At 41.1% G+C, this 13637-nt stretch overlaps 1 long non-coding RNA gene across 1 annotated transcript; it reads left to right on the plus strand.

Moving 5' to 3' along the window:
• The first annotated feature begins 1712 nt into the window (after positions 1 to 1712).
• Positions 1713 to 13440, plus strand: LOC122759982. Its single transcript, XR_006358317.1, has 3 exons — positions 1713 to 1976; positions 10646 to 10808; positions 12648 to 13440. It is a non-coding gene; the product is annotated as an uncharacterized LOC122759982 (long non-coding RNA).
• The last annotated feature ends 197 nt before the right edge of the window (positions 13441 to 13637 follow it).

Consider the following 13637-nt stretch of genomic DNA (forward strand, 5'->3'; position numbering starts at 1 on the left):
TGGGTTTGTGATATCTGACTATCAAAGGAAAAGTCTGGATTCCCATCATCATCAACTGTGTATTCAAACTATAATATAATTTATGTTTTTATTGAACAGTATTACTCCACGGACCTTTGTTGCTGCACCAATACTATAAAAAACACATGCATGGCTCTGACTCTAGAAGACTCAACTGAAAAAAGTTGCCCACAAATGTACTGTAACTTGTTTTTATTTTTTTCAGTTTATTTTTCAAGTTCCCTCTTAAGGGGAATTATTATTGCTAGTATTCAAAACTGTAGTTTACTACATCTTTGACTTGTCTTTGACTCTGGCAAGCTGAAAAATAGTGGAAAGTTAAGTCAAGTCTCTTTGTTTTTCATGGGTGGAAAGTGCATTTCTACCATCATCGGACATATTACTGATATGGCAGACATAATAGGTGATATAAAAACAATTTAAAAATGAATAAAAAAAGTGAGATCTAAGCGTGCCAGAGTCACTAAACAAGACCTAAAATAGATGAGAAACGTCTGTCTGACTATTAATCACATAACTGTCCAACAGGTTGCTTCATATGCTTCAAATTTGGTAGGTGACTTATTATGAGCAAACGTGTCTGTGGTGCCAACTTTGACATTATTTGGATGACAAATGCAAGAAATATCCATATATACATGAATGTGACAGATATATCACTAAACGAGCTGCTTCGGCCAGCAGAAACATAAAAATACACAGAAAAACAGGCACCTATTGCACTTGTATACTGCTAAATACTTGTAAACAAAGTGATACTTTTTTAGTTTAGGAGACCGGAGCAAAATATACAGTATTGTCAACATTACGCTCAAATAGTACATGTTTAAGGTTGGAAGAATCATTGGTCCAAGTGTGTTCTGACGACGTTAAGTTGTTAAACTGATTGATTATAAAACATAACGTCAAGCTGATACTGCCAGACTCCAGCCAGGCTACACTTTGCACTCGTAGCGTTGTAAAACCCCCCTCGGATAAAAGCTGCCACCAAAGGACTTTATGTTATGTTATAATAAAGTGAGATCAAATAAACAGCAGGGGCTGAGGGATTGCTTGCAGATGTAGGCATACTGTATGATTACTGCATCATAGCATGGATTGTATACCCACTCAGACAGGAAAGAGATGGCAGCTGTTAGCCATTAGCATGGAGGCGCGGGGAGCCCCAAACTACAGCCGTGCCCACTCAAACACACGCGAACGTATGCACATGTTTGCAAATGTACATGCCATGCCTGCCGGACGTGCAGACGCTGCAGAGGAGCGTGTGGAGGCACGAAACGCGCACACAAACGCACTCCCAAACTAATCCCCCTTTATCTGGGTAATCTGGTGTTTAACGTCGGGGCCCACCGTACGCCTACTGCTATCTGAAAAAGTACAGAGCCTCTGCCGAGTAACGTAAACATCCTGAAGTGACCGCTGCTCTGTGTCGTAATTTTCTGTTCATAACAGAGACCACTGCCTGGTTATTTCAGGGCTCTGGGTGACCCTGCAACCAGAAGTTTCCTCACTCCCCCTCTGTTGTTATTTAAGGAAAACTTCTGTGTTTTCTCTCTCTCTCTCTCTCTCTCTCTCTCTCTCCCTGTGTGTGCGTGTGTGTGTCTCCCTCTCTCTCTCTGGGTGTGGTTTTTCAAGAGGCAAACTTGGGTGAATGATGTGGACTCTCTTTAGTCATAGCTTTGAATCAATCCACACCCTTCAGCTAAAAGAGGAGTTTTGGAGGAGGTGGAGCAAAGCAACGCTTGGAGCACAGTTTGAGCTTGGACTTGAGCTCTGAGGCTTTTGGAGGCAACACGTACGTCCGCTGTGACCTGTGTTGTCTTTGTGCTGCACTCTGTGACTTTTGGATCTCTTCAGTGAAAAGCATATAGAGGCATCAGGGCTTTTTTTTTTTTTTTAAGTTTTTTTATTCTTTCTTTCTTTGTTTCTTTACTGCCTGCACTCAAACACATGTGAGTATAAGAACTGTTCCTGCTTCTCATAAGTTTAAGAGGTGAGTGAAGTTTGCAGGTGGTGGCTGTTGTTAAAAAAGAAAGAACAGAGGTCAGGGAGTTTGTGCACTTATGGCTCTTGTTATGGTTCTTGTGGAGTGTTGTCTTTGTATGTGGTTTATGGATAGTTGAAGAATTTCAAAAGTGGACTCAGTTCAAATCCAGTAACGTGAGTCATTTGTGAATGCCTATGTTTCCATTTGGGGGGTTTGTTTACAACCTCAGGCCAGTGATTAATGTGATTATTTAGGCCGATAGCTCTCATTTAGACAGGAAACACTCTCTTGTCACGCGGTGAGCGGTGATTTTGCAACATGGTCAGACAAAGACAAAATACGTTTACAGCACGTTACGTTTTTCACATTTCTGTCATCAGTCAAATCTGTATTTTATACACTGAGAGGAACTTTCATGACGTGAAAGCCGACGTTTGTGTCGGCAAACACACCTGCTTCATGCGTGTCCGACTCTCGCTGCTTTAATGCTGTTAATCTTCTCTTGTTGTAGATGTTTTAGACAAACAGTCCTTACATTCACATTCATAATGCATTTTAGTGTTCGCGTCTTTCTTTTTTGTTTCGCCCAAAATTTCCACTGTGTTCGCCACTCATCGTTTCTTTGGCTTTACTCGGCTCTCCTCGCCATAGTTCCACAAAGCGCTTCATTTGGACTGGAAGGATATCATTGATTTAAAGTGCTCAAATCCAGATGAACATGCAAACAGAGGGCCTACAAACACACAATGAAACTCAGACCATGTGCTTTCTCTGCTCTCACTCTCTCGCTCTCTCTTCCTTCCTCTGTCTATACGTTATAAAGTTGGCACAGATGTAGGAAGTAGCCAGTCTTTTCCACCTGACATCACTTTGCAATTACACACACACACACACACACACACACACGCCGACTATTTGCCTGCCCATTTAACGTCTGAAATCTGTCTGGGTTTCCTCAGCGAGCAGTAAAAATCCAGACTGATACTGTCCAGAAAAGTGGAGTCTGACTGCAAAAACACACCTGCCCTCAGCCGATGTGTCAGAGTGAGTGTGTGTGGAAACAGTCCACAGTTGGTTTGACTTCTTTCACACACTGAACAAAGGGCTTGTATAAGAGCAGCAGCAGCAGCAGCAGCAGCAGCAGCAGCAGCATGTCACTGTGAAGAATTGCTGGAAACACGTTATATTATGATTTCTTATTTTTCCTTATCATTTTTTTAAGCCAGAGGGGATTTTTTGTTCTTTACAAAAGGTAATTAAATGTGAAATAAATTAAACATCCAATACACTAATTTAAACTCTTTGTGGCCACTGTAATTCTTGTTGTTTTAGCAGCGAATTGATGCTTATATTTTGTGTGAAATGTGTGCAGGATGCTTTCGTATAAAACTGCTTCACATAGTCCATAAATGTAAAAAAAAACATCAGTGGAGGTTACAGAAGTGTTGATTTTGATGGAACCTGGAATGTAGCGAGAGACAAAAATTTACATCGGTGAACTTGAAAGACAACAAAAATGACATTCACACGACTGCTTAAACACACCTGAAAATTTGCACAAAATCTATCTAAAACGGACATTATCACTAAAATAATTTTATAAAAAGTAAGACCAGAAAAAAAATGGTTTTGAAAGAACATTTGTGCCAGCGAGGTGCTCTGAGGACAAGTCAGGGGAAGGAAGAAACGGAGAACAACGGGGTAGCACAGACGCAGACGGGGAGAAGCATCAGAGAGACAAAAAAAAAGAGAGGAAGAAAGTCAAACATCCAAGTTAAGCAATGTAAAAAAGTGAGGAAAACAAAGATGAAAGGCCAAATGTAGGCGGCAGCAGAGTGTTGGACGAGTGTGAGAGGATTTGTTCTCCTTCTCCTCCTTGTTTACAGGAAGTACTCTTAAAGGTCCACAGATGGCTGCATTCACAGAAAGGCTTTTTATTGCATTTTTCCAAGGCCCATAAACTCCCTATACCTTCATTTATGTGTGGGAAAGTGTGATTGCTGCTGCTGCTGCTGCTGCTGCTGTTTCGAGCAAGGTTGGTCTCATCTTGGGTTTTTGTGGATTAGGCGGATTGTTACAGGTTGACGTGTGTGTGTGTGTGCGCGCATGTGTGTGTGTAAGTGTGTGTTTTATGTCTAATACGTCTACACATAAAACATGATTTAAGTGACAAACAGAATCATGAATGTAACCAATTAATTCATTTTTACAATCGCGGGACTAGTAACAGTAAATGAAATAGTCAGCACTTTCACCTAAAGTTAAATTTGACGTGAAATTCTGAATTACACGTCCATATCAGGTCGTCCATATCAGCATCAACTGCTGATCGCACCTGGCTGCCTTCGTAGGGGACCAAATAATAGTTACAGCACAATATAGATAGTAGCAGCTGTAAATGAAAAAAAAAATGAATAAAAACATTTAAAAAGCAATTTCCTGCACCTTCAAAGTCAAAGTGCAGTTGGTGCTTATCTTCAAAAACAGGCCTCGACACGAGCGCAACACTACATCAATTAATTGTGTCTTCAATGTGAAATTAAAAATAATTATTTAGACGTTGAAAAATACAAAGAAAATACTAATATAATAAAGCGGGGATTTTTTCTTTAAATTTCCATCTGCTGATCTTTTGAGTTTTATAGTGAAAGGCTCTGTTTCAGCACCCAAAGCATTCATTTGCTCTTTCAAGTCCTGGCTTGATGCAGGAGTTGGAGTCCACACAAGGGCCTTTAAAAAACTGCAAAGCCATACATTACGCCAGTACCATGTCGAGAGGTAAATACAGTTAACGACTCCCCGAGGGCTGTTTTGTCTCCACCTTTGCCAGGACGTGGTCTGCAAAAGATTTAGTGGGCAAAGAATTACTCCAACAGAAGTGATTTGGCTGCAGTGGTCAAACCTCAGCCAAATTATTTGTGTTGATTTATGTCACAGTCAAATGTAAACTGTCCCATGGTTTGTAATTAAGGTTATTTTTAGACTTTTCTATTTAGCTTTACACATATGTTGACAATTGAGGCCTTATCTGTAAACAGATATACGGAGCAGTTTATGCTTGGACATGTGGAGGCTGCACAATCTCCCAGTGAGTGCATGTGGAGCTTTTTAACATTTATCTAAACATGAAATCACCGTGTTGCTGCTGGACAATAACACTATAAATACTAGTCCCTGAACGTTAAATTTAACGGACTAATGATGAGCTTGGGGACGAAAACACACACTTTCTCTGACAAAAGATCAAATAATGTTTTTTTTTTTGTTGTTGTTTTTAACAGTTAACAGTTGCTATAAATTTAATGATTTGCCAGTGCTTTCAGAGAGAAATATAAATGACTTGCTGTAAAAAGTGTCTTAAATAGTACCGGTACTTTAACATTAAAGAAAGACGACTATAATGTAAGACAGTGAAAACAGAGATGGCTGCAAACAGTGGATCAACACGTCACATGAAACATAAATTCATAAATCATTTTACAGTTCAAAGTAACTGATTAACAGTTAAAATGAATCGTTAATATAAGGTTAGATGGGGGTATTTAGCTCAAAATGTTGGAAAATTGAACAAACACTTATCAATGTTACAACATAGCTTAACAGTTTAAACCGAGTAAGTTAAAAGTGTAAAAGTGCTTAACTCATTAAACAATAGTTAGAAATTGTAAAATTAATGAAAAAAAAATTACATGAAAGAATCTAAGGTCATGTATGATATAATGTTTTAGTTTTGCACTGTCTAACAGTCAAGTAAAGCATGAATGAGATTAAACTGTTGATTATGTGTCAGCCTCACTCTTCATACGCCTGTCTCTATAGATCTCATGAATCTGATGAATCAGTCACAGAAGCACTCCATGCTCTCAATCATCTTCTTTTCTCTTTTTCTTTTTCTTTTCCTCTGTCAGAGAAAACCATAGTTTGTCTTTTTTGAATGTTGATTGATCATGTGTGACACCCCTGACTCTTGGCTGTTTGACAGACTTCATTCTCCGGCCTAGTTCTGCAGTGAGGAAGCCAGGAGACACCGTGAACTCCTTTTCACTTGTAATTCAGATTTTTTTTAATCTGTGGCGGCACAACAACATTACACCAGCCTTTAAAAATCCCTGCACAAGAGCTGAGTCACCGCAAACTCACTAACCTCTCGGTACAAACCGGTGTTACACTGACACCATCTCCGTACAAAATCTGGATCTGGTGTTTTATAGTTATCTCGTCCTCAAGTATTACTAAAAAGTCTCTGTATTCAGGTTCAGTCTCAATTGGAAATTCGTTTTTTAGGTGGCAGCACAAAAACAATCAAAACCATCACAGTATATGAGGATATAGGACCAAGCAAAACCATATTTATAAGAACTTTAAAACTGAAATAACAAAAGACAGTGGGGAAAGGAAATGTGTCTTTAGTCTTGAGTCCGGGGAGCCTTTATCTTTGTCCAGAAGGAAAAGGAATGAATTAAATCAAATGATCACAACTGGATAGGATGAACCGTGACTGCTGCAAAAATGTCCGTATTAGATTTGTGTGGGTGAGAGCTGCATTTCTTTTGTTTATGTTTTCCTAATAAAGGACCAGCTGAGCATCAATTCATGCTAACTGAAGGCTACACACAGGTTCCCCAGGGTGAAATGAGGGACGCTCAACTGCAACATGCAACTTCACTTCAGTGTTGCTCAATTTGTCTTTTGGTTTGTTTATTTATTTATTTATTTATTGACATGCGTGTACACGTCTGATATGTGCGAAGCCGCCGACGCTTCGTCACACCTCAGCATCGCGAGACATTCCTGATTGTGGTTTGGTGGCTTTGACAGAGAACCACGTGAGCTCACCTGCCACAGTTGTGCAGGTGGAGCAGACAATGGAGCAGAGACAGACGTGAGAGACGGGGATTAAGAGCATAATTCTGTCTTTAAAACAGTATTGGGGTGATGTATTTCCTCCCTTGTTTCTATTTGTTGCCCGCTGATTTTTCACAGGCTTTGGAAAGGCAGCGGCGAGTTATAAAATGTTAAATCCCTAAGGATCTACGAGTCAGGCTTGTTAAAGTTGACTCTGTCTGCTCACACGTCATACTTGTCCCTCTTCCTGTGTTTGCTTCCCAGTGGGCGCGAAGCCAAATGTAACGGCGGCTCAGAAAACCTTCGCCTCCTCTGATAGGTGCACGATAATCCAGGGCCTTCTTTGTGGCGCCTCCGCTCGTGGTTCTGAATGGGAGCAGGATGTTGACAAGAACTATTGAATCCTTATCCAAACTTTTAAAAAAGGATTAGCAAAGTGGCAGAACTGTTCCAAGCGTCCAAGCAGTTCGAGTTTTTCAGGCAGGTGACTGAATGCCATGGGTCAAACTAGGACAAACCATCCACGTGCAGGACCCAGACTGAACACGCCCCATCACGTGTGCCCTTGGCCCTGTGCCAAAATGAGTGTCTAGCCCAAATACTGAGGCAGCTGAGGCTGTTAAAAAAAAATCACAGGGAAATCACAAGAGAAGGGCTGTGGCTGGTAACAGTCCACACAGAGTGAAATTGTTAACAGGGGAAGGAGCGGACATTGTTTGGGCTTTCGTGAGGGGGCTGCCCACGACACGAGACCAATCTATGTGTCGAGTGACGGGTCCATGCGTTCCCATACTGGGGTGACAGCTGCTGATTTGGAATAGATGCACTTTAAGGGCCCTGACATTGCTGTAACTCTGTTTTTCCATCTGACATTAACAATGGAGGGCGAGAGCTGTTTTTCTGCAAACTTTTGTCATTTGTCAAGTGTCTGTAGAACGTACCAGTACCATTGTAGAGATTTAGATGTTTTCTACTGAGAGATCACAGCACAGACCTTACTTTACACTGAGAAGAGTGAAATGTATAGAGTGTACAGACAAAACACAAACATGGCGGGGTTATTTTGCAGGTCATGCTCCTTTCACGTCCAGTGTTAGTAAGCAATTAAATCCCGGGAGCTGCTGAGATGACCTATCTTAACGAACCCATTAAAATAAAAATAAATAGTCCGAACAAAAACAATGGATTATCAGCACCACATTCTCTCGTGTGTTTGCAGGATCAGAGTTTATTTCAAACTTGACAGCGATCACTGTGACCTTCTCCTTTGGCGTGCGTGAGCATCAAGAGATGCGTCAAAAACACTTCCAAAAAGTTGATATATTTCCATCTCAGTAAGTCACGGACCACCCAGAAAAACAGGCGTGTCAGAATAGATGTGCACAGCCTCCGCGGTGCTCTCACTTGTGCGTGCGTCTGATGTGCGACTCTAGAGAAAATCATTTATCTGTGTGTGCAAAAGACGCTGCACGTGAACTGAGAAGGATTTCTTACTCTTCATGTAGATTTTTTTTTTTAAAAACGTCATTAATCTATCAATCGATTCATTAATATAACACAGCTGTACACTTGGAAAAAAATGGGATTTGTTTTTAACAATACAATATGATGCAACAAGTAATGATAATAAGGACTGAAGCTCAAAGCGCTTCACAGTAAAAGGAAATGAACATTTAAAAAGCAAACACAACAATAAAACACAACACAGGGTGGAATGAAATGGCAAAATTCTAGAGTCAAGAGGTTGAATCCCTGTTTTAACTTAAAAATAAACTAAAAATGCAACTAAAACATGACGCAGGGTGGAATAAAGAGGAGCTAGTTCAAGGCTTAAAGGAGTAAAAAGATAGGTTTAAAAAAAATATCCAGTGAGCTGGTTTCCCTGATATCTAAGGGTAGTGCTTTCCAAAGTTTAGGGGCGTAAGTATAAGTTGGGGAACCTCCAATAAACCAGCCGCGGGCGATCTTTGCGGTACGAATGTAGCCTAAAATAATGTCCGAAAGGAATCGCTGGATTATTGCGTTGTTGTGTGACATTGTGATGGTGATGATTTGCTTCTTCAGTCTTATTTGTTGTGTAAAGAATGAAGAATGGGGCGGGGCGGAGGTTGGGGTGGGGGCTAGGGGAACTGTGTGGAGGGCATTAGTCATGTACATACTTCCTGCTGTTATTGAGTAGCTCAGGCCGTCTGGACGTGGACCAGGCCAATTGTTGCTCATTTAGCTGTCAGACAGCCACAGTGAATTTGAGACCAGTGGAAATGTAAAACTTCATCCTAACGCTGTCATGTGAGCGTGATTTTGGAGACATGTGATCAACCCTTTGGCTTTAAAATCAGGGGTAATTTGGCTTGTTCTTTTCAGTTTTTTTCTTTTCTTTTTCATCCAAGCTTCAAAATTGCTGTGCGTCACTTTAGGTGTGTTCCCCTCTACTTACAAAAAAAAAAAAATTATTAAACAAGAAAAATCCTGCAGATGGAACTGGCAGCTCCAGAGTGCATGATGGTCACTCATGCCGCCATTAATCCAGTGCAGTGGGACTGTATCAGTGCACATCACTATCCCAAAATACCACTCTAGCTTGGCAGTTAGCAGATGGAGAGAGTGCAAGCGAGGTGGATGCATGGATGGAGAGAGGGAGGCAGCGTGGAGTAATTGTGTTAGTGTGACTGGCTGTCAATTCTGAGCACAGAAACCAGACCAGCCCGAGGCTATTATTGTCAGGCAGCTGTGAAAGTTTGAGACAGACAACAGAACTGCTGCACCACAGAAACTAAATGACTCAGACATTGATAAGATGTCCAACAGTGGTCATCACTGAATTTAAGGCAATGAAACCTGCCTAAAGAGATTGTTCTGTCATGTGCGGGGACGGTAAAAGAAGAAAAACCTGCAGAACAATGAGCGGACAATTCCACAGTGACATGCAGGGTGTGGTTAGAATTATCTGTGGGCTTGTTACTTTCGCTGCAATGGTTAATTGATTATTAATTGATGACTAACTTAACCAGCAATTATTTTGACGATCAGTTTGAGGGCTTTCTCAGTCAAATAAAATCCGGTTTTGAGGTTCCAGCCTCCTCAATCTTTTCTCCTCGACGACAGTAAGCGGATTATCTTTGGTTCACATGCACGTGGTTCACGTTTTTATGTTTGGGAAACACAGATGAATGTTTTTAAATACCATTTTAGGAAACGAGAAACACGAACACAGCAACTTAGAGGCTTGATTGTGTATATTTTGGGTGTGGTGCGTTCCAGTTCAGACGGAAGTCTAAAGTTGCATGACTCGCCATCGCCACATTACACATTAATAATAAAAATGACTTGGGGGCACTATCACAGTATCAGCTGCACAAGACACACAATAAGGCTAATAAGGCGACGGAGACCACCTGTTTGCCATCATTTAGCAGTTTGAAGACGTGTGTGTGCACGCGCGGGACATACATAGAGATAAATCAGTTCTGAAAAAGTAAATCTGAATGAATCCACATCACAAATACTAAAATCTCTGTCCGGCATAGGCAGAAACGGAGGATATCACAGCATCGTTGCTGAAAGGAAGCCTGCCGTTTGCTCTGGTTTCCCGACCTTTCTCGTTACGTAAATATGTGTACGGACGAGCCCCCTGCAGCCTTCTGTCTCCATGGTTGGCGCCTTAGGCATAATGAGGTTTCATTAAGCAGTGAAGAGCACATTGAGAGCACACTGCAAGTTGAGTGTCATCTTTGGTAATGGATGCCTCTTTGCCTGCTTTACATTGCAGTCTCTTTCTTTCTTCACCAGCTCATTCAAGCACTTCATCACAGGAAGCCTGTGGTAACAAATCCAGGAACAACACATGTAGCTTTATTCTGCGCTGAATGGGAAACGTAGCTGCAGGCTACAACTGGTGACCACGGACTTTATTAAGACAAATGAAAGGACTTTAAACAATGGAGCTTTTGAGGTAATTACACAAAAGAAAACATTTTAGGAAATTGCAGCATGCTGCTCATTACTCTTTCATAGAGGGGCAGGATGGCTCGTAATTTCTGTTGCACCAATTCGTGTTTCTTTGTCTTCTGTTTGTTGTGAATTTCCCTGAGACATTGGGTCAGGAGTTAAACACATCAGGGCCGACTTTTTTTTTAACAGGCCATCATTGAGAGAAGCTGGCAATACTGAGGGTAGGTTTCAAAAGATAGCTGTGTAAACCACTTCCTTTTATATGACAAAGGTGTGAAAAATTATGGAAACTGTCCACAATTTGTTTGTTTGAACTGATAAATCTGAGACAAATTAATATTCACAAGTCACACACACAGATGCCCATCAGTAAATCTGCCTTCTGCCTACAACCAACGTTTGTCCAGGTGCGCCCATGAAAGGAAACTCATATGTGGTGTGCATGTGTTACCATTTAAGTGTGTAAATGTGTGTAGAAGTGTGTTTGCGTGTTTGTGTGTGTGTGTGTGTTCCCCATAATTACATAGTGACGAGGGAGTAAATGCTCTCCGTCTTGCTGATGTGAGCTCAGATAAACACCTGCAGTCTTTGCTTTCTCTGTGTCCTCGTCTGTGACCTTCGCTCTCCGCAACATGCTTTTTTTTCCTCTTTTTTTTTAATGTACTTGTTCAGTTATTTTGGTTTCAGTTCACCCACTGCTCCCCCCTCCTCCTGCTGCTCCTCCTCCTCCACTTCCTCCCGCTCTGTGTCTCCATCCATCTTCCCTAACAGGATACCGAGTGGTTGGTTTAGCTGGAGGGATTCCTGGCGGAGTGATTTTGTCGTGATGTAATATAAATCACATTGCCAGGGATTTCCAACCAGCTTTAACCCAAAAACCCCGTCTCCCACACCTGAGGGCCGCTTTGCAACACCTCCCAGTGTCAAAGTCAGTCCTGAAAATCTTCCCAAATAAATACATTTTAATCTCTTAACGCCCTTAAGCAACATTTGAACATTTTAGAAAATATTTTAATCAGCCCTTTTTGTTTTTTGCAAGGAAGAGTAATAGTCTGTCTTACGTCTGCATGGTAACAAGCTTCCAGCAGAAATGGTTCTGCTTAGCTTTGCATAGAGAGTGAAAACATGGCTCAGAGGGAAACACCCCATAAGATGCCATTGAAAAAAAAATATTTATAAATAAATAAATAAATACATGCCTATACTAACTCAACTGAAAACCTCAGGACCCACTGCCCTGCATGTTTTTCTCTGCTCCAGCACATCTGATTCAAATAGTCTCTCATATGAATCAGGTGTGCTGGAGCATTAGGTTGCACGTTTATTCTTTGTTTAATACACACAAAAACCAAATTGCAAAAAGTACAACTTGTGTTAGAATCAGTAACGGCAAAACTAGTAGGATTTCTAGTTCACTCATTGTGAGTATGAAGGCAGCAACAAAGCTATATCCACTTAAATAGCATTCATGTCTATTCCTGCTCAGCGTCTGCATTAAATACACACACACACACACACACACAGATGAGGATCACCGCTGCCGTCCACATGTCTTCAGTGTGTCATGTGTTTGTCTGGGGTTTTGTGGAGGTGCAGGACTTAGCTCGCTCCGTGAACAGTTCAGTGAAAGCCTGTGTTCACAGTGGCTAAGTTCCGCTCCCTGCGAGCCATCTTCACCTTTTTGGACGGCCGTATCGTGTCAACACCGTTCAAATACACTGAAAGAGAGAAGCTGTTGTTTGGTTCCTGTGGTTCATGCTCAGAATAAGTCAAACAACGACCGTGAAACGAGACAACACACATTTGTCTCTGACTGTGTCTTATCTTTTCTTGATAACAGACGGAGAAGAGCAGTATTATTCTTCAGCGTTCTCAGACGTGGACGAAGATCCTGGGGGAGAAAAAAAAGCGCGACGGGTAAAAGAAAAGGAGGGCAGAATGCAGGGAGGACTTACTCATACAGGAAGGAAGTACAGGAAGTGTCCCATTGGGAAAACAAGTAGCAATGTAATTGTGAACCCTGAGCTCATTTACTGTCTGGGTGGTCATGAAAGGGAAGCACTGATTGTGTGTGTGTGTGTGTGTGTGTTGCCAACAAATGTTTTTTCATAAATGTTTTATGATGGCACACCATGCTGTGAGCATTGTTTTTAAACGTTTCTTTGTTAAACACTGGCAAAAATGTATCTCATAGCGTCTCACAAAATATGAATTATTCTGTGTGTCCCAGCTGCATAACAGTAGACAAATAAAGACATGATTTACCATCTCTTTAATACACAGCTAAAGGGGCGGCTACAGGACATATACAGAATATAACGTCTTGTCTTATTTTTCAGTTACTGTAGTCTTGTAAGTGGCTGAATCAACCCTCAAAAACTCAATTTTAAATTAACTTAAAAGGTGATGGACCGAGTAAACAGGAGAATCATCTTTGAGATAAGAAAATCACATCGGGATGAGCTATCAGATTTAAGCTGCCACCTAAAGTGAGTCACAGAGCCATTTCCATTGAGCTAAACACTCACGTAACGTCCTCAATAGAAAACGGATAAAGAACATAAAATACAAAGACGTGTGGAGACCTTCATGTTTTGAAACATGTAAATGAAATAAAGAAATATTTCACATAATCGGCTCTCAAGTCCATTGATTTTGTTTCCTTGTGAAAAGCAGTGGAAAAAAGTAAGTATATGCTGTTTTTGATGGGGTTGGATTTTGGGTCACATGCTGAAAACATTTCGGAGCCTCTGGTCCAAATGAGTTGGACTTCCTGTGGCAGTGTACAAGTTGTTTACTTCCCCTTGTGGTGACAACAGGGTGGTGCAGG

Source organism: Solea senegalensis, unplaced genomic scaffold, assembly GCF_019176455.1.
Source record: "Solea senegalensis isolate Sse05_10M unplaced genomic scaffold, IFAPA_SoseM_1 scf7180000012744, whole genome shotgun sequence".
Taxonomy (NCBI): Eukaryota; Metazoa; Chordata; class Actinopteri; order Pleuronectiformes; family Soleidae; genus Solea; species Solea senegalensis.